Source organism: Meriones unguiculatus, chromosome 4 (genome assembly GCF_030254825.1).
Source record: "Meriones unguiculatus strain TT.TT164.6M chromosome 4, Bangor_MerUng_6.1, whole genome shotgun sequence".
Classification (NCBI taxonomy): domain Eukaryota; kingdom Metazoa; phylum Chordata; class Mammalia; order Rodentia; family Muridae; genus Meriones; species Meriones unguiculatus.
This window is the reverse complement of record NC_083352.1, coordinates 123,875,607-123,893,792: the sequence shown is the minus strand read 5'-3', so window position 1 is coordinate 123,893,792 and position 18,186 is coordinate 123,875,607. Positions and strand designations below refer to the sequence as shown.

General features: G+C 44.0%; 1 protein-coding gene across 13 annotated transcripts in view; it reads left to right on the top strand.

Moving 5' to 3' along the window:
* Window positions 1-18,186, top strand: part of Itch (itchy E3 ubiquitin protein ligase) — a 115,985-nt gene that overhangs the window by 15,591 nt on the left and 82,208 nt on the right. For 3 of the 13 annotated variants that reach the window (XM_060383027.1, XM_060383029.1, XM_060383026.1), the window contains exons 2-4: window positions 5,591-6,606; window positions 8,144-8,239; window positions 14,358-14,434. The gene's annotated coding sequence lies outside the window, so the exon portion shown is untranslated. The other 10 variants (XM_021640543.2, XM_060383030.1, XM_060383025.1 and 7 more) reach the window with 9 other exon arrangements.

The following is an 18,186-nucleotide window of genomic DNA, read 5'->3' as shown; positions in this document are numbered from 1 at the left end:
GAGCTACATCTCCGGCAGTAAAGATTTTATGTGATCATTTATGGTATGATGTAAAATCATCTTGGCCATACCCATTATTGTACAACTCCTTCAAAGATACTTAAGCCAGGCCGTGGTGGTGCACGCCTTTAATTCCAGCACCCAGCAGGCAGAGGCAGGTGAAGCTCTGTGAGTTCAAGACCAGCCTGGTCTACAGAGCGAGTTCCAGGACAGCCAGGGCTACACAGGGAAACCCTGTCTCGAAGTGGGGGAAATAACTAATGGCTTATCTGGGCAGAGTGAAAGGACCTTGGACTCAGGCTGCTGGATTCCAGCCCTGCTATGACTGTCAGCAGCTGATCATCTCAGCCATGTGACCTCTCTGGGACACAGCTGCTGTACCCCTGACCCTGCCCTGTTCAGTGCCTTCTGGTTTCATCTTTTCCATGGGCCTAAGAGGTAGTAAGACACTACCACTAACCCCGCTTCACAGAAGAACACACAGCCTGAATGCAGCTGACTGGACCAGTTGACCCTGTGGGACCTGTCTCTTCTCCATCCAAGCCTAGACAGTCCTCTAGGACTGAGCAGAAGGTCTCGTTGTTTGCATGTTTCTCATTGCAGGCTGTGCCACCCAAGGAGAAGCCTGTGTGAATCAGTATGAGTGCTAAGATTCCAGGGAGTGTTTCTATCTGACGCCTTCTTGGTTTATACAGAGTGACCTGGATACTTGTTGCTTGATCCTATCTTTGCCTGAAGAATTTTTAGGTGTGACTTTACTGTGCTCTTCGTTGTTGATACAGTTGCCTCTTCTTCCTCCTCCTCCTCTTTTCCTTTGAAATGCAGATTCTGGTTTAGGACTGACGTCTCCAGGGAGCACTCTAGGAAAAGAAAATATTCTGGTCTGCAATTTACAGAGATGAGCCCCTGGAGGGTTCATGGGCTGAGGACAACGTTAGATCTGAAAGCAAGAGAAGAGGGGCTGAATGCCAGGATTCCCACCTCCATTTCATTATGAAAACATTTAAACCCACTGTATATAGTGGAAGAACTGAACGGTAAATGCCTACTGACTTGCCTCTTAGAGGCTGTAATTATTAACGATTGCTGTTTGCTCTGTCACACATTACTTTATTGACCTCTCCTTATCTCTACTCGTTCATCCCAATTTTTTTTATTTTTTTTTACAATTTCAGAGTTCACACTACCTCTAAGTACATTAGTATGACCATCATTAACAAGCATTTAGCATTTGGCTTTGCTTATGTGAAAGAAAACACATAGGCAGCCATTACTTTAGACTTTACTAGGTCTAACGGGACAAACCCAAACATACGGACTCTTCCTAAATTTCCAGTCTCTGTCTTAATGTTTACAAGGAAAGTAAGCTTGACGTGACCAGCCTGCCGTCTGTTCGTTCTGTTTCTACTTTATCTAGCTGCCAGTGACATGGCTAGCAGGTAAGAGCACCTGCTGGGCAAGCCTGGTGACCTGAGTTTGACCCTGGAAACCGGAGTAAAAGGTTGGATGGTGATGGTGCACATCTGTAATCCAGCCCTCCTATGGTGAGACAGAAGGCGGGGACAGGAGGAGAATCCCCGGAACCTCTTGGGCCGGCTAGCTGGGGGTTTGCAGCATCTGAGAAACAAAAAGAGGGACCCTGCCACCGCAGCATAGAAGGGGAGAACGGACCCCTGGGTGCTGCCCTCTGACTTCTTTACACGTTATGGTTACACATATATCGTCCTCACACGTCATTCTCTCTCTCTTTCACACACACACACACACACAACATATGTATACATATGTACATAATAATAGTGAAGAAAAACAATGTTAAAGGAAAGATAAAGGTGATTACACAGGCAAGACTGATTTTATCATTGGCCTTTGTTGGTCAGATAACACTTCTCAGAGGCTGGGGGCTGGGGCTGAAAGCCCCAATCTTCTAACCTTGGTTTGTTTTTCCCAGTGACAGCCCCATCCCCGAGCTATCTAGGCGAATCCAGCCATCAGTCATTCAACACACAAAAAGACAGTTCTCACCTGGGAGTGTTTGAGGACTTTTAGGAACTGCATGCCAGAAATCAGGACGCATACCTGTCTTTCTATCTTTCTATCTATCTATCTATCTATCTATCTATCTATCTATCTATCTATCTATCTACCAACCTACCTATCTATTTATAATTTATGAACCACCTACCCATCTTTCATGTATGTACGTACGTATGTATTATGTACCTATTTACCTATCATCTTTCACACAATCACAATTTGTGCTCTCACAATCTGTTCTTTCTCTTTGCTTATTTGTCTTCCATTGTCTGGATGAATATTGTTGGTTTACTAGTTCTTTTTTTTTTAAAGATTTATTTATTATTTATACAACATTCTGCCTGCACACCAGATCTTACTATAGATGGAGATGAGCTGCCATGTGGTTGCTGGGAGGGAATTGAACTCAGAACCTTTGGAAGAACAGTGAGTGTTCTTAACCTCTGAGCCGTCTCTCCAGCCCTACTAGTTCTTCTATAAAGCACAATGCCTTGAATTAGTTTCCAACATTTTCTTTTTCTTTTTTAGTTTTTGAGACAGGCTTTCTCTGTAGCCCTCGTTGTCCTGGCACTCACTCTGTAGACCAGGCTAGCCTTGAACTCAGAGATCTACCTGCTTCTGCCTCCTGAGTGCTGTGATTAAAGGCGTGTCCCACGACTGCCAGGATTCTATTTAATTTTTAAAGATTTGTTTTCCATATATGTATATACATATATATGCGCGTGTGTGTGTGTGTGTGTGTGTATGTGTGCATGTATCTGTGTGTTAGCATTGCCACATGCACTCAGGTGTCCGAGGAGGTTGGAAGAAAGCATTGAATCCCTTGGGGACAGAGCTATAGGCACTTGTGAACTATTTGATGTTGGTGCTGGAACTGAACTCTGGTCCTCTGAAAGAGCAGGAAGTGCTTCTAACTGCTAAGACATTTCTCCAGCCCCATTTAAAAATTTTTAATTGGAGACAGGTTCTCAATATGTAATCCAGGTTGGCCTCAAATTCACAATGCAACTGAGGATGATCTCAACTTTTATTTTTAAAATTTATTTCATTTTTTTTTTTATCATGAGCTTGTGTGTGTGTGATGACAATCAAATATAAGTAAGTCCTTGCCTTTCATTTTGTTTGAGACAGGGTCTTTCCTTGGCCACTGTGTAGGCCAGGCTGGCCTTTGAGCTTCTGGGCATTCTCCTGTGTCTGCTTCCCATCTCAGCACTGGAATGTTGCCCTGTCTATCTGTATGTGAATTATTAGAGCTCAAACTTATGCTTTTGAGCAAATGGTTTGCCCTTTGGGCATCATGAGCCTGCCCATGAGCTTCTGAGCCTCCTGAGTGTTGGGATTAAAGATGTGTGTCACTATTCCCTGTTGTTTTGTTTTAAGACAGGTATTTCTATATATCCTTGTCTGGCCTGGTACTCAACATGTAGCTCAGGCTGTCCTCCAGCTTGCAACAATCCTCCTGCTTCAGCCTTCCAAGTGCTAGAATTAGGGCATGAACCACTAGGCCTAGCAAATGTTGTATTTTACATGTATTAGCTAATTTAATCCTCACAATAATACTAAAGATCAGAGGTGTTACTATTCCCTTCTTATAGAAGAGGAAGCCAATCATTCTACCAAAGTTGCCGTACGTATTTGATGACATGGCGCATTTGAAACACTTAGGGCAAGAGTTAGTGATTGTAATGTAAGAGGTAAGCGTTAGGATTTTAGTTTATTTTATCCACTTGGTCCTTAGAAGCATTTACATGTGCTACTCTGATTATCAGTTGGAAAGAAAGTTGCCATATACCATGTAGGATGCCCCATTAAATCTGAGTTTTTAGGGTGAAGAAGCGTGGAGGGCAGGAGAGAAGTGAATAAGAACAAAGTATTATGGTATGTCCATCCCACAGTGAAATACAGACCTTTGTGTGCTAACTACAGATTGATGATGGCCACAGAAATGACTCATGCGGTAAAGGCGCGTGTCATCCCTGGGCCTCACATGATGGGGAGAGAGAGCCAACTCCGGCCAGCTGCCCTCTGCCCTCTGTACGCATCCTGTCTAAGCACACGCAGTAAACGAGTGTGGATGTCGAGAGCGTGCAGGAAGGAGCCCGTGGAGACCAGAGGAGTGCGTCAGATTCCCTAGATTTGGAATTACTATTGGCCGTGAGCGGCCTGATATGTGTGTTTGGAATTGAACTTGGGATTTCTGGAAGAGCAGAAAAGAGCTGCCTATGGCTGAGCCATGTTCCCAGCCACCCAAGGTTTTAAAATGTAATTTTAAAATATTTTGTATTTGTCATTAGTGTGTGTGAGGTGTGGGAAGGTGGTGGTCAGTAGACACCAATATTCAGGGGTCTTCCTGAGCTCCCTCCACTGTGTGGGTTTCTGGTTTCAGACTCAGATCTTCAGGCTTCTGAGCTGTTACTTGCTGATCCACTTTACTGGCTTTAATGTAGGTTTTAAACCGGAGGATTCTGAGGAAGACAGTGCTTGTGAAAAAACAAAGAAACAAACAAAAAGATAGTTGGGAGAGCATGGGCAGGAACTTCTCAAAGATGGCGTGGCCTTTATAATAGCTGTGTATATACCATTTGGAGACTATTATCCTCAAAGTGTTTCTAGAGAACCTAATGAGATGCCAGTGTGGTTTCTGAAGCCATTTGACAGGGTTACAATTGATAAGGAAAAAGTATAGGTGATCAGAAATGGCAGAAAGCCCTTTGCCCACAGAGCCATCTCTCTGTACCCCACTGTTATCTTCAGAGACAAGGTCTAGTACCAGGGCCGGCCTCACACCCCCTGTGTACTAGACAAGGGTGACTTTACCCATCCTCCCATCTCCACCCGCCCAGTGCTGGGATTACAGGCATGCACCATTACACGTGGTCTGTGTGGTACTAAGGATGAAACTTGGGCTCCACGCCTGCTAGGCGAGCACTCTACCAACTGATCTTACGTCCTCTGCTCCCAAGCCGTAGGTCTTCACTGGTCTCTGGATCCAGATCTCAGGCTCTCTGAAGGCCTGTCAAGCGTCTCTCTCCATTAGCACAGCTTTTCAAGCCTTCCCTGCCTGTGGCAATTAAAAGTGGAACAAATCCAGGCAAGATCGGGACAGCAGCATGACTAGGTGTTTTTTCTAGGGAAAGCCAGTAAGGGACAGGTGGCATGTGGGCCACTAGGCTGTCTTTCTCAAATGGGCTTCCTTTTCTCCCCTCCTCTTCTCCCCCCTTCTTTTTTTTTTTCTCCTTTTACCCTTCTCATCTCCTTCCTCTTATTCCCCTTCTGTTCTTTCAGACAGGGCCTCGTTCTCCTCAAGCTCTCCTCAAACTCACTAGGTAGCCAAGGGTGACCTTAAACTCTTGATCTTAAAGTTCTGATAGTACAGGCATCTAGCCCCATGTACTTCTGGACACCCCCATCCCTTGCCTATAGCCAGCTCCTCAGACTTCCAGCCTTTGCTGTAGTGCAGGTTTGGTTCTTTCCTGGTATGCTAGGTAGAAGAAAAATGAAAGTAGTTTGAGGTTTTATTAACCATTGTTTCTGCATTTTAATTTTTTTTAAGTCAAGCCAAGACTGGGGTGAGTTCCGAGTCAAGGAACCTGAGAGCCAGAACCACACGGCGTGAAAGAATGAGGAAATGCCCTGGCTGTGATTTGCTGTCTTGACCAGCACAGCTATTTGGAGAACTACCCAGTACTTGCTTCAGATCTGCCTGACTCTTCACAACATCCTGGAAGGTGGGCTTGTAGCTGTCCTGGCAGGAATGAAGACATCAAAAGAGATACTTGTACCCCTCCCTTTAGCTCTTGAACTATTGATACAAGGGAACCCAAGAAATGAGAAACTTTCCAGGAGTCTCAGTCTGGTGAAAGCAAAGGCTGGGTTCCTGGAGCCAAGTGGAGGAGAACTTGTCTAGCAAAAAGACTTCACATAACCCTGCCAACTTACCACACCACCTTTCAGGAGAGACTGGAGCCCAGACAATGCCCACGGGCAAGACTTCGCCTAACCGTGATTACTGATTTGTGCATACCCGTTGCCCTCTATTTAAGCCTAAGCCTCATGTCAGGACCCTAATGTTGGACCCCCAGGGGCTCACTGTACCTCTTTGTTGTTCTTCTCAATGCAGTCACATTACAGCCAATCTCCCTTTTCGCTTGTTGGTATTCTTTTGCCTCTTTATTTGGCTATTTGGCTTTTGGGTATAGATGCGATAGACTAGCTTGTCGGAGCTGCCAGGCCTGAGCTGACTCTCACATCTCTGTTACAGGATCTACTGCTTTCCTATGGCGATTTGGTTGCGATTTGGTTGCAGAGGCTCAGAGAACTATGTCTGAGACTTTGAAAACAATGTAGCACTGGCTGCCCCTGAGAGTTTCTCTTGGCCAAGTTACTTCTCCTTCCTCTCCCTTTCCTGGGTTTTCTAAATTCTCAGGAAAAATTTTATTTACTTGAGTAAGATGATAACTGTTAAGTAATCTCAGTTTAGTTTTACAGAACCTTGACCTTCATAAAACAATAGAATGTGTACAGCCATTCCATGTTCTTTGGTTCCAGGCATCAGATAACACAAAACATGTAAGTTGCTATGATGTTTAACTTGTAGAAAAGTAGTAAATTTGTTACTTGTTCTAGGAGGTTTGTCCCAGCCGCCTCCCATTTTTCCTTTCCTGTAAAAGCTGCTCATTTGGGCTGGAGAGATAGCTCGGTAGGTAGAGTGCTTACTGCACAAATATGAGGTTGTGGTTCCCAGCACCCATGTAAAAAGATGGGGTTGGTGGCACATACCTGTAATCCCAGCACTGGGGAGGCAGAGAAAGGAGGATCCCTGGGGTTTGTGGGCCAGCCAGACCAGCTGAATTGGTGAGCACTTGGCATCTACCTTTGTCCTCTGCACCTCGCCCCCCCGACATACAGACACACAGATAAATACAGACAGACAGACACAGACACAAACATACATAGACACACAGACAAACAGACACAGACACATACAGCCATACACACAGACAAGCACATACACAGACATAGACACACACATAGACAGACAGACAAACAGATAGACGCATACACACACACAAACTTTGTGTTCCCAAGTTTTCTGAGATGGGACTCTGATGAAATAGGCCCCAAGTAGACGCAGAAAGGTCGCAAAGGGCAGAGGTGAATGCCAAGTGCAATAGGCCTCATCTCCTCAGGATGTCAGTCTCTGAATAAAACTGGTTTCCTTTTTTACCTGGTCTCCTCCCCTTAGAGGAGGGCTGGCAGTTGAACATGGGGTCAGTAACAGCAAGTTGTTGGGAGGACTGGAGTTTTAAATCTATATTTCCCTGAAGTTTGTTTTGTGGACTTGCTAGTTCCTGCCTCACAGATCAGAGCTAATTCACCCCCTTGACACTGACCGTAAGGATAAGGCAGCACAGTTCAATGAATCAAATTGTGATTCCTGGTCATCAGCATCACCTGGAAATGTGTTAGAAATGCCCATTCTTGGCCTCATCCCAGAGCGCTAAGAATGTCTAGGGTTTGGGTACACAAAATACATATGGCATGTCCAAGTCCTACATCAAATCCCCAGAATCATAATTAAAAAAAAAGAGAAATTCTTGGGGGGGAGCTGGGAGTGTGGCTTTTGACTTCTAGCACCTTGGTTTTACCCACGATCATGGAATTTTAAAATTGTGGGCCTGGCCAAGCAATCCACAAACCTGATTACTTGACTTCAATCCTTGCTTGATAACTGGATCCCAGAGAGGGAGGAGAGACCCAGTTCCTGGATGTTGTCCCCTGACTTCCACACTAAAAATAACAAATAAAAATAAAAATAAACCAGGCAAGCTAAGTCTGGTAATACATGCTTGTAATCTTAGTACTGGGCGAGTTGAGGATGAAGAATTCCGAGTTTGAGGCAAGCTTAAGCTGCATAGTGAGAGTTTGTCCCCCAAACAAAGAAAAATTGTCAATACAGACTATCTGGAACTAGGTCACTTGGCTTGGAACTTTGATTCCTGGCTTTGCGATCTTAGGCCAATTAGTAATTTCCTTCATACTCAGTTTTCTTCGCTGTATAAAGTAGTAAAATATATTCACAGTATTTTGTTAAAATATCTTATAGTATGCCTGGTGACAAGAATCATCTGGGATGTTAGTTAAAAAGCCCAGATTCCCCTAGAGGACACCACTCTCATCAATTGGGCCTCATCAATGCTAGGTAAGTGCTTTACTGGTGGGCTACATCCTGGGCCCTTACAGCATACTTCCTAATAGGGAAAACATTGGTTAGAAGTGCCAAAGAAAATTTAAATACTTAAAAAAGTCCCCGAAAACCAAAACCCAAAAACCATCTAACCTCAGCTGGCCTAGAACTCTCTGTCTAGACTTGGCTAACCTTGAACTTAACTGAGATCCAATTGTCTCTGTCTTCTCACTGAACCTGCAGCTTGCTGTGTGGCCTAGACTTGGTTGATTAGGGCCCTCCTATCTCTGTCCCCGTGCCCCACCCCACCCGCTGCGCACTGGGGGACTATGCCAGTGTTTACATGGATGCTGGGGATTCAAGATCAGGTCCTTGTGTTTGCATGGCAAGTGCTCTTACCCACTGAGCCATCTTCCCAGCCCAGACTCCATTTTTTTAATGAACTCTCCTAGCACATAATGCATACGATGGTCGTTTCAAAGGTATTTCAAAAAGTGTAAGTGACTTTCTAGATGGTTTCCCCGAGAGGAAACAGTATAGACAATAATGGCTAAGACTGCTAATTATCAAGTGCTTAAGTAGTGCCTCTGACTATTAGTACTGCATTATTAATTCTCACAAACACTTCCATGAGGGAGGCTGGGGAAAGACGTAGGTCCAATTGCCTGGGTTAAGAAAGCCTTCATGAGCCAGGCAGTCATGGCACACACCTTTAACCCCAGCACATGGGAGGCAGAGGCAGGCAGCTGTCTGTGAGTCCGAGGCCAGCCTGGTCTACAGAGCGAGCCCCAGGACAGCCAAGTCTATACAGAGAAACTATGTCTTGAAAAACAAAAAACAAAACAACACCACCAAAAAGAAATCCTACATGCAGCTTAATTTAAGCAACTGAAGAAGCTAACTAATGACATTTTTTCCCCCACAACTTCGTTGTAAGGATTAAGAAATATACTTTAGAACTCCTGTGGTGCTGGCACTGTCAAGCTGTCACCCTCCTAGGAACACCCTGTCAAAAGGTGGAGAAAGGAGAATTTGAACCTAATCATTTTAACTCCAGAAGGATTGCACTGGCACAGTGATTTCCAAATTGTGATTCCTGCTGTCAGTATTATCACTAGAGAACTTGTTAAAAATGAGAATTATAACCCCACCCCTCATCCCAGATCTACTGAGTCAGAAACTGTCAGAGGAGTTCAGCAGGCTCTTTTTAAAAGCTGTTCAGGTGATTTTGAGGCACACTAGGGTTTGTTAATAGTCTTCAGAGTTTCTTGTAGAGGAGGGTTTTAAAAAAGGAAAGAAGAAGGAAAGAAAAAGAAGAAAAGGAAAAAGACTTGGAGATGTAGCGAGAAAGGTTAGGTCTACTTCACCTGGAGGTGAGGAAAAATGATTTAGCAGACTGGTGCGCAAGGCCTGCTGGGGCCTGTAGTCCCGACTGCGCCTAAGAGGACGCGCATGCGCACTGGGTGCGAACTCACTCTAGTCGCTGTAGTCGGGGCTCGGGACCGGCTGCCATCTTAGTGGAGGGACTGAGGAGTCGTCGCCGCCCCGAGTCCCGGTAAACACCCGCGGGCAGACTGGGGTCAATTCAGTGGTTAGGAGGAGGCTCGGATGAAAAGGCATGAGGAATGCGAGGGGTAGAAGGAGAGCGGCGCGAGTCGGGACCTGGAGCCGGGGCTGCTCTTCCCACAGCCGGTGGCCGTGGGGGGCGCCCGGAGAGCCGGCTGGTGGCCCGAGCGGGGCGGCGGGTGGGTCAGCGGGACGAGCCGAGCTGCTAATGCCTGGCATAGGCCCCCCCCCCCGAGCCTGTGGCCCCGCGATCGCCGAGTTGGGAGCGAGCCGAGCCGCGGCGGACGTGGGCAGGGTCCGGCCCCGCGCCCTGCTGCCGCGCCTGGGGGCTTCTTCCCCGCGGCCCGGCCTACGCGCGGGGCCCGGTGGCAGCGGCCCGCCCGCGCTACGTGGCCCTTGGAGGGGCGGCGGCCGGGCCCACCTGCCGCCTGGCAGGCTCTCCCGAGACTTTGCACGCTCCCACTCGCGGAGGACCTTCCCCGGGAGCTGCCTCCCCTTCTGTCTTGCACTCCCCTCCTCCCTCCATTGTCCCCACTCACGGTGGTCCCGGCCCAGGCCGGCGCCGCCGACTTTTGCAGACGTGGAGCTGTCACAGTCCTTTGTACCGAAAGCATACTTTTCTTTAGCGAGGAGAAAAGTGTATTTAAAAGGGGGAAGCCTGATGTGGGCATGACTTTTAAGTGTAAGACTCGAGTTTTGAGACATGGTTCTGGGCTGCAACTTCAAAAGAGAAAAAAGTAAAATAAGGGTCAGTGCACTCGAAGTAGGCATTGGGCCTAAAGTTAGAGATGTGACCAGGTGAACTTTCGAAGTGCCCGGAACTCAAGGTTTCCCAGTCACTGCTTTTCTTGACTGTGTAAGACTCCTAATGTTGAATTTTCTGCTTCTCTTGAACAGCTGCAGTAACCTTGTTCTGAAGGGAGGAGTGGGGAGAAAAGAGTGAGGTGTTTTGTTTTTTACCCCCTCAAAGTTACAGAACACAATCTAGCCACCCATCATTATGCTCTTTAATTGCGTCGCTTCTCTTGTGCCCTTATCTTAGGAAAGCAGGTAAAGAAAGGCTCTGCGTGTTCACTCTCAGGGTTAGCAAAGGGCTTATCTGAATAAAGGTTTTTATTTGGGGGGGGTGGTTCAAAATTGATGAGATTCAGCCTCGTGCATCACAGGTTTACTTAAGACTTGATTTTGCAGGTTTAGAATAGTGAACGTACTTTGTGTGAGTTCAGGTAATCAGACTGTAGATGTCAACAGGATAAAATATGAAACCAAAAGCAGGTTCCTAATACTTTCTTTTATTGTATTCTAGAGTAAATACACCCTACATTCTTCAAAATAGCTTTACATTCAATAAGAGACAGGGCGACCCATGGTCCCAAAATTTGTCTGTTAGCATAATTACAAGAGTTTAAAATTATTTTTGTTTTGTTTTGAGACATGATCTTGCTATATAGCTCTGACTCGTCTAGAACACACTGTGTAAACTTAGGCTGGCATTGAACTTTGTTTTATCCCCCTGCCTCTGCCTCCTGAATGCTGGGATTTTAGGTACATGCCACCAAGGTGGGCTCTGGAGAAATTTCAGATTTGTTTATTTGTGTGTGCGCACCACATGCCATGATTTGAGTTGGAGGTCAGAAGATAACCCTCAAGAGTGTTACCTCCTTCTGTGTCCCAGGGTTCAAATTCAGGTTTGTAGAGCAAGTGCCTTGACTTGAGCTTTTTTGCTGGACCAGGAGAGATTTTTAAAAGTGTGCAGCTCAGTTGGTAGAGTGCTTGCTTACTCTACATGGGCCAAAGTTTAACTTGCTGCAGCATTGGGAGAGGAGGCCAGCAGGGACTACATGAGACCCTTAAAAAAAGTAGATGTTCATAGGCCTCATTTCCGAGATTGATTAGTAGATCTGGATTGGCTTTTATCAATTTATTTAAAAATATGTCTCAGGTAGTTGGGATGGTGCTGGGAACCACTGAGTCAAACAAGAGTATGGCTATACCAAGAACAGCTCAAAAAGCTGAGCTTTGAGACAAGAGAGGAAGTGGAAGAGGCCAGTGTGGGAACTGTTGAAGGAAGTGGCATGACCTGTCTATGATGGTTAGGCTTGGTGCTGTGGGAACTCAAGGTCAACTCAAGCCTGGTCAACATAGTGAGTTCCAGGCCAGCCAGAGCTACATGGTGAGACCCTGTCTCAAAAAGTTGCCAGTGGACCTGAAGTTCTAGAGCAGTGGTTCTCAAAGTGGCTGGAAACCCTTTTGGCAAATCTCTGTCTCCAAAGATATTTACAATTAAGAACAGTAGCAAAATTACAGTTATGAAGTAGCAACAAAAATAATTTTATGGCGGGAGGTCGCCACAGCATGAGGAACTGTATTAAAGGGTCGCAGATTAGGAAAGTGGAGAGCTGCTCCTCTAAAGGATGAGTAGGAATGTGGTGGAGGTGAGGAAAGGGAAGGCAGTGCAGGAAGGAAATACATTAATGTCTTGAACAAGGCATTTATGTCCCTAGGAGGAGTGTGGGAGAAAAGGAGGTCAGTGAGCAGGAAGCAGAGTGGAGGAGAGCGTGTGGGACTCAAGGCCAGAAAGGTAAAAAGAGCCAGTTCTAGAAAAGTTCTAAGTACAGTGCTAACACTTTTGAATTTTATGTTGTTCAAGATAAAGGTTTTTGGGAAAGGAAGTGATGTAAGTTGGTGTTTTTTTTTTTTTTTTAAAGATGGCTTTGGTGATAAAAGTGAAAGGGTGAAAGTGACTGGCAGCAGTCTCCCTTATGAGTGACAAAGGCTGGCCTTGATGGCAGGACTGATTAAGGGTTGGGTGTCTCATTTTGCTAATATAATAGTGTGCCATGTTTTTGAATGAGGATTGTTAAGGGCTAGTCTGCTTGAAGGGTTCCTTTTCTCTTAGAATATGTTTGTTAGCATCTTTGAGAAATTAGAATCAGATCAGATGCAATTTGGAAGAGAGCTTGAGTTTTGAACTATGATTTATTACTTTCAGCACACCGATCCACATTTGGACAGTGCGTTTTTTCAAGGCTCAGAAACTTGGTACTTGAGCTTTACAGTTGGGAAAGATGGCTTCATAGTGGCAAATATGTTTTAGGTTGTAGGCTAACTTTGATTAGAAATAGCTTCTGTAATTACTGTTAGGGAGGATTGTAGCTCATGCCTCTAATCCCAGCACTCAGGAGTATTGACAAGTCAGAAGGATTGACATAGTGAATTCCAGGCTAGCCTGAGACCCCCCCAAACAAATCCAGGTTAGTGTGAGACCCCCCCAAACAAAACAAAACAAACAAACAAAAACCCAAACCCACCTGGATTCTGGTTGTGTTACTTCTCTGGGGAATTATGATTGAAGACTGATATCTCAAGTGGATAGTTATCTGGTAGGTAGTGTGTGTATGTGGCATTCGTATGCCGAATATATAATATTCTTACACTGGCCCAGTTTCTTAGCTTTTTGTTTTTGTTTTTGAAGACAGGCTATCAGTATGTAGACCAGGCTTGAACTCACAGAGATCTATTTCCTGGCTTACATTACATAGCTAATTTCAGGCCAGCCAGACATATACAGTGAGACCTTGTCTCAAAAAAAAAAAAAAAACAAAGGAAAAAAAAATTTAGAACCAAGTGTTACAGCTGTGTTGTTCTCTAGATTACTGTGGTGAATGTATGCTGCTAAGAGCATCTGCTGTCGGGTGAGAAAGAAAGTCCTTCTAGTCTGTGCCTAGTTATTGTTTAGAGTTTAAGGAATAAGTGAGCCTAGAAGTGAGTTTCGTTTATTCCTTGTGACTCAGGAAATTGAGCTAGTACTAAAAGGAAGCTGCAAGTGTCCAGGCTCCCTTTCCTTTCTTGTGACTTACCTCTCTTAGTTTGGGGATTGGTTCCATTAAAAGAAGTAAGGTAAAAGTATTTAAGTTTGTTTTTCTTTCTGTATTTATAGTGATTAGCCAAATTACGGGTTCATAATGAGCATTCAGTAAAGACATGTTAATTTTTGTGCTGTAAATGATACTGATTTTAGAATGTATGTAGATCAGTAAAGGGACATACGGTGGCCTTGTGGCCTTCCCTGGCTGAGAGGTTTGCCTCATCTGAAAATGCTAGGTTGTAACTGGGTAGCAGCAGTAGTCAGATGCTGTCTGAGACCTCTCCTCCTCCAGTCTGGTAGTGCAGCATTGTTGGAAAGTGGCTGCCAGCTCAGCTCTTTTGCTGCTTTTTAAAACTAAAGATACTCAGATTTTTTCAGTGCTTCTCCCAACCTTCCCTTCTGTCCCAGGGAATGTCTGTGATCTTTGTAGAGAGAATATGTGTGTATGTGACCATCCTGACTTTGCAGATGTCCATCATATCCAAGTGGGTATTATCCCTTACTGTGTATGAGTCATTACGCTAGAAGTTGCCCTTTTATCTTATCTATGCTGTATAAAAAAATCTTCCTTAGGGACGTATTTTTTTGGAGCCTTTATGCTGGGAGAAATAAAGACCTGTTTTGTGAGATTCCAAAGTTGATCACATATCTTTCTGTTTAACCAGAGTACTTTATTAATGGACCCTACTTCTCTTTCAGGTAACATGCATTTCACAGTGGCCTTCTGGAAACAACGCCTTAACCCAAAGAAGTAACTCAATCAGTGAGAACTTCAGGTGTGGTGACATTCCTTTGAAAGACACTTGGGGGCAGTGTGGAGCAGAGGGCAAGTCCTGGTCACATAACTGCTGTGGAGAGCTGTGTGGGAGAGTGTTAGTGGTTACGTCAGTTGGCTTATTCTGCTGTGCTGTGTTACGGATGTCTAGACATAGGCATGTGATGGTTAAGAGGAGGGATTGCTAGGCGTCGTGGAGCACACCTTTAATCCCAGCGCTTGGAAAGCAGAGGCAGGTGGATCTCTTATTTAGAGGCCACCCTGGTCTACAGAGTAAGTTCTAGGATGGCCAGGGCAACACAGAGACCCCGTCTTGGGAAAAAAAAAAAGAAGTGGAGGAGCATACTATAGTACAGAAAATAGAAAAGAGATTTGGGCTCTGATTTGATTTTGCATTCACAAGTCTGTAACTTTTGACAATTTCTTAGTCCTGCTGGCCTCAGGTTATCTATCTTCTGCACATATATATTTAATATATATATCCCTCCCTGGGATTATTGTGCGGGCCAAATAAAACAGTATACATTAAATCTTCAGAATTGAAAATAAAGGTTCAGTTGCTAGTCTAACATGCATGAAGCTCTAAGTACAAACCCTATTACTGAATTAATTGGGTATAATGGCACGAGCCTGTGATCCCAGGACAATCAGCAGTTCAAGGTCGTGTTTGGCTATATAGTGAACTTGAGGCCTTCCTGGGTTACATGAGACCCTGCCTGGGGAAAAAAAAAAAAGAAAATAAAATTAATTCATAGCTTAAGATATCTAGATCTATAAGAGGATAAATTGGTACTATTATCATAAGGAAAATATTATAAGATAGGTTTACTATAACAGGTCAGGCAAAGTAGAGCTGGGGGTTGTCTTTAATTCCAGCACTCAGGAGGCAGAGGCAGAGGCGGTCAGGTCTTTGTGAGTTCAAGGCTAGCCTGATCTACATAGTAAGCTCCAGGTCATGGTGAGACCCTGTCTCCTTTTAAAAACACAAAACAAAACAAAACAGAGTAGAGAAAGATGAGGGTGTGTGACAAAAATCTAAAATTGAAATAGACAGGTGAAGGTGAACTTTTAGGTAAGGAAACTAAAGAGAGAAGTTGGGGTATATGCCCAAAGGAAATACAGCCACTACATCTGAGGAATACCTGTCCTGCTATAGATTTGCAGTGTTTATGTCGGTCAAGAGAATAGAAACATAGACATGTCTGTTGAGGAATGAGTAACTGTAAACTATGTATATATTTTATGTATACATACATATATGTATTATATAGAATATATTTAATGGTGAATATGCGTAATAGGAAGCACTACCTGGCCTAAACAAAGAAGGAAATTTGCCCATTTGGGATAGCATAGCTGAATCTGAAAGACATTCTGTCAGGTAAATTAACACACAGACAGATACATGATCTCACTTACATTTAGAATAAAGAAAAGTCACTCTTAGAAATGGAGAGTAGGGTGCTACCAAGAGTTAAGTACAGAAAATGTGGAGCTGTTGGTCAAATGATACAAACTTAAGAGTTAAAAGATGAATGAAATTTGAAAATCTGTTGAGCATAGTGGCTAATTATGGTAATCCCAGCTCTTGTAAAACTGAAGTAGGAAGCTTGCGAATTTGAGGTTAGCCTGGGCTACCTGGTAAGGCTTTCTCTCCTCTTAGCCCCTTCAGAACCCAGTAATAATAAGGGACTTGAGAGTCACTAAAAGAGTAAAATTTGGGCTGTGAAAATGGGTTGATTAGTGTAGTACTTTACAAATATGTAGATGTTTGGGTCGCCAGAACCCACCTGAGAAGCCAGGCAGAGTGGCTCAGGCTGATACCTCCCACAGTGGGAGCATGCGGCAGAGACGGACAAATCTCTGCAGCTTGTTCACTAGCCAGCCTAGAAGAACCAGTGAGCTTCAGGGTCAGTGAAGTGGTCTCAAAAAAATAAGGTGTAAAACTAAGAAAAGACCTGACAGTTGCTTATGGAGCCACAGCCATGTGGCTGTGTTAATGCGCCTCTTCTCTGAGTTCTTGCCTTTCCTTTTCACTTATCTCTTTCCAAAGTATGCTTTCTCTGATACTCTGGACTTTCTTATTCTTTTTTCTATGAAGTTATGACTCCCTCCCTGTTTTAGCCATGCTGCTGCTTGTCCATGGCTAACCTCCATTGCTGAACATGTTGGTTTAAATAGCATGGCCTTTTCTTTCTCTTTGTCATTTTCCTTCTCTTGACAGCTGCTGAGATTTGCAGCTTGCCTATTCTGGGGTTTTAAATTCTAATAAAATTCCTCTCAGGCTTAAAGAGAAAGAACAAGCAAGCAAACTACATCTGTCTACCTCTAGTTACTCATATACACAAAGTGTATATATATACATACATACATATTTATATATATTATATATTACCCATATTTATGTAATATATATGCCACGCCACACCACACCACACATACATGAGTGAGCACACACACATATATCACACACACACACACACACAGCACAGAGGGGATGGTGGGGGCGAGCAGTGAAATGGAGCAGCAAATAAAAGTGTTTATTGAGCAAGCCTGATGACCTGAGTTAGAATCCTACAACTCATGGTGGAAGGAGAGAACTGACTCCCAGAATTTTCCTCTGACTACCATATGCACACCCATACTCATACATATACATACAACAATGATAATACTTTTTTTTTTTTTTTTTTTAAGAAAGGCTGGGCATACACCCTTAATTCCAACACTTGGGAGGCAAAGGCTGACAGATCTTTGTGAGTTCAAGGCTAGTCTGCATAGTAAGTTCTAGAACAGCCAAAGCTGGAGGAGTGTAAGTCTATCTTTGTTTACATAGTGAGTTTGAGGAAGTCTGGACTACCTGAGATCTTCTCTCAAAAAGACATGCACGCACCAAAAGAAATAAAATAATAAATAAAGAAAGAAAGAAAAAAAGAAAGGAAGAAAGGAGAAGAAAAGTGCTCCCTGAGAATTGGGGTCTATTGTAACCTTGAGACTGTTGTCAGTCTCCATCGCTGTCATATCTTCGGCATACTCAGACATACTTTGTCTCCACTGTGAACCATGCTTGTTATTCTCATATGTGCGACCTTTTGATTTTGTTTGTGTTTGTGTTAACTAATCTCCCAATAAATGCTTCAGACAGAACTAGGCTTGGTTGGCTGATGTAAAGGAGTCTCATTTGCTGTAATCAAATGCTTGCATAAATGTGCTCTTTTTGATAGTTGTGGAGAGAAAGAAAGGAGATGATGATATGATTTGTGAAGGATAATAGAAAGGAAATGGTAAAAGGGAGAGCAGTTAAGTGAGATTGCAAAGACGTTGTTTCTGATTGTTACAAGGCATAAAAATGAAATATGTAGATTTTAAAGAGGCGGGAAGAGTCATCTGCAAAAAAGAGGAAAATTAGCTTTTATCCCTTTAATAATGGTCCATCTTACTAGCAAAGAAGCACCCTGGAAAAGACTCTGTTTCCGAGTGTCTTCAAACGATCCTCAAGGATCCATCACTCCACAATGCAGTTCTTTTTGGAAAGACACCTGGGAGACTTGTGTTGTAGTTTTGTATTCTGTAGTCTTCCACAGTTGACTTACATCTCTCAGGGTCTTAGAATTTTCCCCCACTCTCCCAGAAAGAAAAGATAGGGTAGCTAATACTGTCCTAAACTCACTGTGTAGCCAAGGATGACCTTGAAGATGGAGCCTCCCAAGTGCTGGGATTTCAAGGGTGCCTGAACTGAGTGTGTGCCTGTGA